The following is a 7266-nucleotide window of genomic DNA, read 5'->3' as shown; positions in this document are numbered from 1 at the left end:
AACTTCTGGGAAAGTTATTCCCATGGTGATAGAAAGGAAAATTTCAAAGACCTATTTATTGATTGATAGGGACTCATAGCTGCTTCCCTGATCAAAATAGATGAGAGATTATCTTATCTAAATACTGAGTTATTCTCTTTAACTGCACCTCATGTGTGTGTATTTGAAAGAGAGAGAAAATGAGAGAGAATGAGAGAGAAATCGAGAGTATGATGAGTTGGATGGTTCAGTTTTTTAGCTTTTGTGTTATCAACATTGATTCCATAATCTCATATCATCACTTTGCATTTTTGGAATCATCTATGAAAACCTTATGGTAATTTGTACTCTTCTGTACAGAAAATGACATTCACTGTACAGGCCAAATCCTCAGAAAACAGCACTATTTTTGGAAAAGTGTTTCTGTGCAGGTCTGTGTTTCTGTCATGTTTCCTATGAAAACAGCAGGAATTTTCACCCTCAGGATGATTCCTGTACTGTATATAATTTCACTGTTTTTAGAAAGCGTATTTGAAGCAGCCTTTCTCAGAGACAGATACCCACTGAGAGCATAGCAAATAGTTTCACCTATTAAGTTGGATTTACTTCTATTTTCTGGTCCTCACTACTGGCATCAGTGCTTCCTCTGACAGCAAAGTGAGTCTAAGAAAAATGAAACCAAGATTTGATTTACCATTCAGCGTGGCCCTCTTTAGAGATAACCTTAACTGGATTCATTTATTTACAACTGATACATGCCAAAATTAGGCACATATCATGTATGTTTGCTTAACGAAAAGGGGAAAATATTTTTGAAAAATTCTAAGACTTACTCAATTTTACAGTCTGCCTTTCAGCTCTGTGTCCAAGAAGTTAATGATTCTTAGAGAGTTTCTAAGACTTTAGTACTGCTGGATGACTTCAGATAAATATTTCTAATTGGTATAGGGCAGTTGGTACTATTCTTCAATGATTTTGTCCCTTCATGTATTTCAATGATGTTTGCACATTTGCATGCTTCTGCTGATATTAGCACTTCCCTGCGTAACCATCTCCTACTTCCTTCAAGAAAATTAAAGCCATTGGGCAAATACTGCATCATTTAAGTATGTTTGCACTAAAAATAAATTCTACAGACACACACTTAAACACACATACATGCACATGTATCCTTCTCAGAGGGCCCTCTCTTCTTCCAGTTCCCCCACTGGTTTTCCTAGTCCAATCCATGCCTATCTCATTGAAAACCTTTTTAAATACATTAGATCTATTGCTATTTTTCTGTTTAAGCCAATCTAGAAATATGCTTAAGCCTTTCCCCACCACACAAAAAATGAACCCTCCCATATCCCTGTACCCTGTGATAGCTTACCATGAAACGGAAGGCACCATTTTTTAAATCTGTGCTCACCTCTTAACATACTTCAATCTGAGCTCTTCCTTTGTCTTTTGTATAATATCTTAACAATGCCATTATTGATCTCATGATTTGTCATTCCATTAGGTACCATCTCATTTTTTCTTACAGAAAAATCTAGAATCTGTTTTATATTCATCACGTCCTCTTTATTGAATTCTTTACTCTTTTGCATTCTTCCCAAATATATTTTACTGATTCTATTTCTGCTTCTGATAAAAGATCTAGAAGGAAGGTATGAAAAGTAGAAATAGAACCAGTAAACTTACTTAGCACCATTATATAGTTGTCTTTCTATTTTTCTAAAATTCTAGCATCCCACTTTTCTATACAATTTTCCTAAGAAATTTACTTATTGCTCCAACTACAACTTTGTATTTCAAATGTTAACTAATCTGTAGATCCAGCTTAGATTGACATACTTTGCAGACAAAAATTTTGGATCATCACTATCTTTTCAGATTATCTCTATCTGGATGTCTTATATAAAAATAGAATCTCATTAGCTTTCTCCCAAGTATGACTTTTACTTTATTTTTATTCAGTTTTGTATATATATCCACTTCAATTCACTTTTTAAAAATCACTTTTAGTATTTCCTTTCCTTTACTTCATTTCCATTAGTACTTGTCAGATAAGGACCAACAAACTTACAATTCTCCACCAACTTTTCACAGATGTTCTTCAGACTCATAGACCCCTTTTTCTGCTGTATAACTCTGCACAGTTGCCACAGGCATTTTAGATTCTACAAATGTCTGCCCCAGATCTGTTCTTTCTGTTCATCTTCACTTTTCTTCCTCTGCCTTCATCATCTTTTAATCTCTCCAGTCAGAAATTTGTCTTTAACTCTTCCTTTTTTAAAACTTTTGACATATAGTCCATAAGTCTTGCTTGTTTTGCTTCTTTGTTGCAGAATAGATTAATCCCCTTATCTGTGTCCTGACTGCCTGTGATGGTTAATTTTATGTGTTATTGAACCCTGGCTAATACACCACTCCTCCAAATGATTGCTGTAACTTCCTAACTTGTCTCTTTTCCTCCAGTTTTTCCCCATTAGGTCAATTTGTTTTCCTGCCAGCAAAGTCTGTAACTTAAACACAATCTGACCAGGTTATGGTTCCTGGTTGGAAGCTTTTCAATGGTTTTCATTCCCTTTATGATAAAATACATTCTTTGTGGTACATTAGAATTGCCTCTGTTTTCATCTCTAGCACCTCATACATGCATTTCTGCTACTGCATACATAACCATTCTGTAACAGCATTTATATAATTTGCTTTACAAACACATTATACTCTCCATGCCTTTTCTTATTTTACCCCATCTGTCTGGAATGTCCTGTCCTGCTTTAACCTCATCCTACCACTTTCTTATTCTAACTACAGGGATCCTCTCTATACAAGGATTCCTTATTGGAGTTACCACTGTGCATTTAAAAAAAAAAAAAAAAAAGAGTCATGATAAGCAAATATTACTAAATGGCAACTTATTAAATTAGATCTCTCTAAAACATCTTTTTTTTCCAAGTATGGATTCTATTCCTTACCTGTAACATCAAGCTGTGCATTAGTTACTTGCTGATTGTGGGGTTTATAGTAAATATACAGTGTAAATCAGTTGCAAAGTAAAATTACAAATATAGCCTCAAAACAGAATTTTATCAAGTATATGAAAGTGGTTCTAGAGAGGGGTTAAAAATCATGGTAAAGAAAAAGAGAAAATAACAGGTAGAAGCAAAAAAAAAAAAAAAGGATAATAAGCTTCTTTAGACAATTGAGGCCTCTCTTGATTATTTTTAGGAAAAAAAGTTCCCTTTATGATTTTCATGGAAAAGTCAAACATAAAATACAAAACTTGATAACATTGTTTTACACTGTAATGTTAAAAAAATCAAACAGATAATCACCACTAGATTCAGATTTTGATGCAAGAATCAAATATACAAATATTTATACAAATACAACTTTTATTTGTTAAATGCAAGATAAATTTAATAAGGTTTTGCAATATTTTTTAATTTTACTGTTCACAATGAATGTTAAAATATATTTTTCACTTTTAATGAACATCTGTTCCTCATTTTAGTTAAATAATTCTTTTTTTTTTTTTTTAGGTTATCAATGAGGCTTGATATATCCCCATGTTGAGTTTCATGTACATTCCTCTATAAATGTACTTTTAATATTTCTATATGTATTTGTTTCCCCTCCAAACACATGTATCATATGTATAAGCTTTTAGAGGAGAAGTTAATATTACATTTTTAATTTTAAAAAAGTATGTCAAATACAGGATCTGGGATCTAATAGGTATCCAAGTAAATCCACTAAACAGAATTCAAGAAAGTCTGTGATCACTGAGTAATCAAGTTCAATACTTGAAATTATTTTCTGGTAGAGGAAAGTCACAAAAACGTATTATGCTCACTCACCACTCAGAGAAAATAACCACATAAGAAAAATATGGTAAATGGTAAATACCAGGGAGAGAGAAGAAAGGAATGGAAACAAATAATAGTTTCTAGCAAGAGAAAAAGGCAGGAAGAAGCTTCAGCTGTTGGTGAGTGTCATATTTCGATAATGGAGGGATATAATGAATACTACTGATAGACATCACATGTTTTGCTGATTCACATTCAGAATACACATTCATACAAAGGTATATAATTTCAGACTTAATATCTTCACAAAATAAGTATCCTTTTAGGAAAAAAATGAAGTAAAATGACTGTATTAAATATTTTAAGAGGGCTGAAATTATTCTCAAAATGATGATACAGGAAATCAGGCAGAAATCGAATCCTTCTTATTAACCTGTGGAAAAATATGTGCACATGTTTCAAACTTCACAATGAGATAGGAGAAAAATTCACAAAATTTTAATAAAAGATCTGAAATCTGAAAATGTTATGTATTAAACAATATGTTATCAATGCCTGAGTTTGAAAATTAGGAGACTGGATTTTTTTTTTTTTTTAAGATTTTATTTATTTGACAGAGAGAGAGAGAGCGGGAGCAGGAACACAAGCACGGGGAGTGGGAGAGGGAGAAGCAGGCTTCCCGCCGAGCAGGGAGCCCGATGTGGGACTCGATCCTGGGACCCCGGGATCATGACCTGAGCCGAAGGCAGACGCTTAATGACTGAGCCACCCAGGCACCCTGGATTGTTTTTTAAAGGAGGATAATGACTAATAAATTCCTCAGCCATTTTAAAGTAATGTTTCTGTTATAGTTATTGTATTTTTTATCATAAACACTGGGAATGCCTTGCTAACACATGATTTAAGAAATTTAATAGTGGCAGATCAGTGAAACACGTGTACAATGAAAATAATTAGGCTGCTAATGCTTCAGATTGTAGGTAGTTACCTAGAGAGATAAATAAAATTTCTACTATATTTCCTTTAAACGTATATTGTTAAAACAAAATCCCTAGATTTTATTGCAAACACCATACTCAGAATATGTATAAAGAATCTACATAAGCATTTGAAGACTTAAATTGTGTGTGAATGTGTTTGTAGCCTACATACAACATATTTGTTGTAGAGATAGTTTTAGAAAAAAATACATTTGGAGACCTTGTTTTTAATATCTACGCCTACTTAAAACAGACCTCTTCAGATAAAAAAGAGATTTTTCAATAAATTATAAAACGTAAAGTTTATGACACATAAAGCTTAAAAACTACTAATTTGTAAAAATGTTTCTCCAGATTAATATATTAGCTCAAATTATGTTGAGGATAATTTGACTGTAGTATTTAGAAAAATGAAAGAAGGGAGGGAGGGAAAGAGACAGAGAGAGAGAGAGAGACAGATAGGAGAGACAGTGCTCAGGCTGGAATAAGAGGAGAAAGGAGGGAAGACCTAGGGAGGGAGATATGGAGGAAGAAGAAAGAAAGGAAAGAACAAATCAAAACAATTCTCAGGGCAGAGCACCCAATGCAGAGAGTAGATAAGGATATTATCCATAAATACTGATGAGTAGATTAAAGGATTCCTTCCTTGAGCATAGACTTTGAGAGCTGAAATAAATATTTCAGATTTTCACTTATCATTACCCATGTGAGAAACACATTCAGAGTGTAGAAACATCAAGTGAGCTTCCCCATTTACAGCAGCTCCTTGAAAAGCTTTTGTGTGAGGTTCAGCAGTGAGGGATTTTCATACTGTCTACTTAAAAGTGCAAAGTTCAGACCCATTCTATGATCCATGGATATTCCTTCTGCCAGTACTAAGTGAGCTAAGGGAAAGTAGGACCACAAGAATCCGTAGTACCATTTTCTTCTCCATTGTCACTGATTTCCCCCTCCCCACTTCCTCTCTCTCTCCCTCTCCTCCTTCCTCCTTCCTCCTCCCTCCTTCCCCAACTCCCCTTTTCTCCTTGCTTCCCCCCCTTCCTCTTATCTGTTTTAACAAGAGTTCTAACCTTTCTTTTGTTTTGCAATAGACCTTTTTGGCAATATGGTAAAGCTTATGGACTTCTTTTCAGAATAATATTTTAAAAAGCACAAAAATACATGGATTGTAAAGGGAAATAATTCTGTTAACATGTAGTTATTAAAAGTTTTGTAATATGGAAATTTATGTGCTTTTATATTAATGCATCTAATAACATGATGCAGTATCATGTTAATAAAATACTATAATTTCAAAGTAGTGACAAGCACAAATGATTTCTAAGGATATATGCAACAAGTGTAAAGTGTTATATAAATATCTAGGATATCTTTTTCTAAAAAATTCCATGGTACTGTTTTTACTGATGTGTTTATGACTGAGATTTATAATTGGAAGAAATGTTAAATTTCAATGAGAAGATAATAAAAGTACAGACATATTTTTTTTTTCTCATTCAAATTCATGAAATCTTCACATTCTATCCAAGAATCCTTTAGAGATGATTGGATCATGCTGGAAGACCAAAGAACAATAAATTACCTATATAAAGAAGCCATGAGCTTTTACTCTGTTCTCTGAATGGTTTGGACATAGCTTTTGGGTAAAACCTATTGGTCTTGATTAAAGTTATGTAACTTAGGCATTTAAAACTCAATTACCATGTAGATATTTGCACATTTTATTTTGTTTTTATTGTTTAATATTTGGTTTTTAGAGTCCAGATCTCTCCTCAGAGTACAAATAACTAAAACTATCTCATGACACTTTTCTCTGTGCTTTAATAAACACACAGTCTAAATGAAACATTGATATTCATAGAGTAACCACAAAAGTGTGGGATCTTAATGCTTATTCCTCCTTAAATTTGTAGTGATTGAAAAAAGTGATGCTTAATTACATAGAAAAAAAATGTCATGAGAAGCTAGATACCTTGCTTTTTAAATTGTCTTAGTCATTGTACATAAATCAAAATATAGATATAAATTCCCCATACCTGGTCAACTTTTCCCTAATATGGTATTTCATTTTCTATGCTCAAAATAAAAGTAAGCAATTCATTTTCATAATGCATAACATAGTTAAGAGTTCATAATAAATGACAACTTTAGATGAATGGGAAGGAATAAAAATTACTAGATATAGGTCACTATCAGCATAAATAAATTAAAACATAGGAATTGAGCTTTCTTTGAACAGTTAAAATCTCAAACTCTTAGATAATTTCTCTCCGTGTTGTACTTGATCATTCTGGGTCATTGTCTCTCTCCATCATTGGGAGAATTCACTGCACTAATGAACCTTGCCCTAGATATATGATTAAAAGAAGACCTGAGTTTATTATTTATTAAGGCCATGCTCTATCCCTTGGGTCCTGTCCTGTCGTCTCCTTCCCTGCCCCTATCCTACCCTCTGGGTTTCGATATGCCTTTGTTCTGCCCCCTGAACCTTGACCTTGCCTCTTCCC

The sequence above is a fragment of the Phoca vitulina genome, unplaced genomic scaffold, assembly GCF_004348235.1.
Source record: "Phoca vitulina isolate PV1807 unplaced genomic scaffold, GSC_HSeal_1.0 scaffold5, whole genome shotgun sequence".
Lineage (NCBI taxonomy): Eukaryota > Metazoa > Chordata > Mammalia > Carnivora > Phocidae > Phoca > Phoca vitulina.
The sequence above is the reverse complement of the archived record's forward strand: the minus strand, read 5'-3'. Positions refer to the sequence as shown.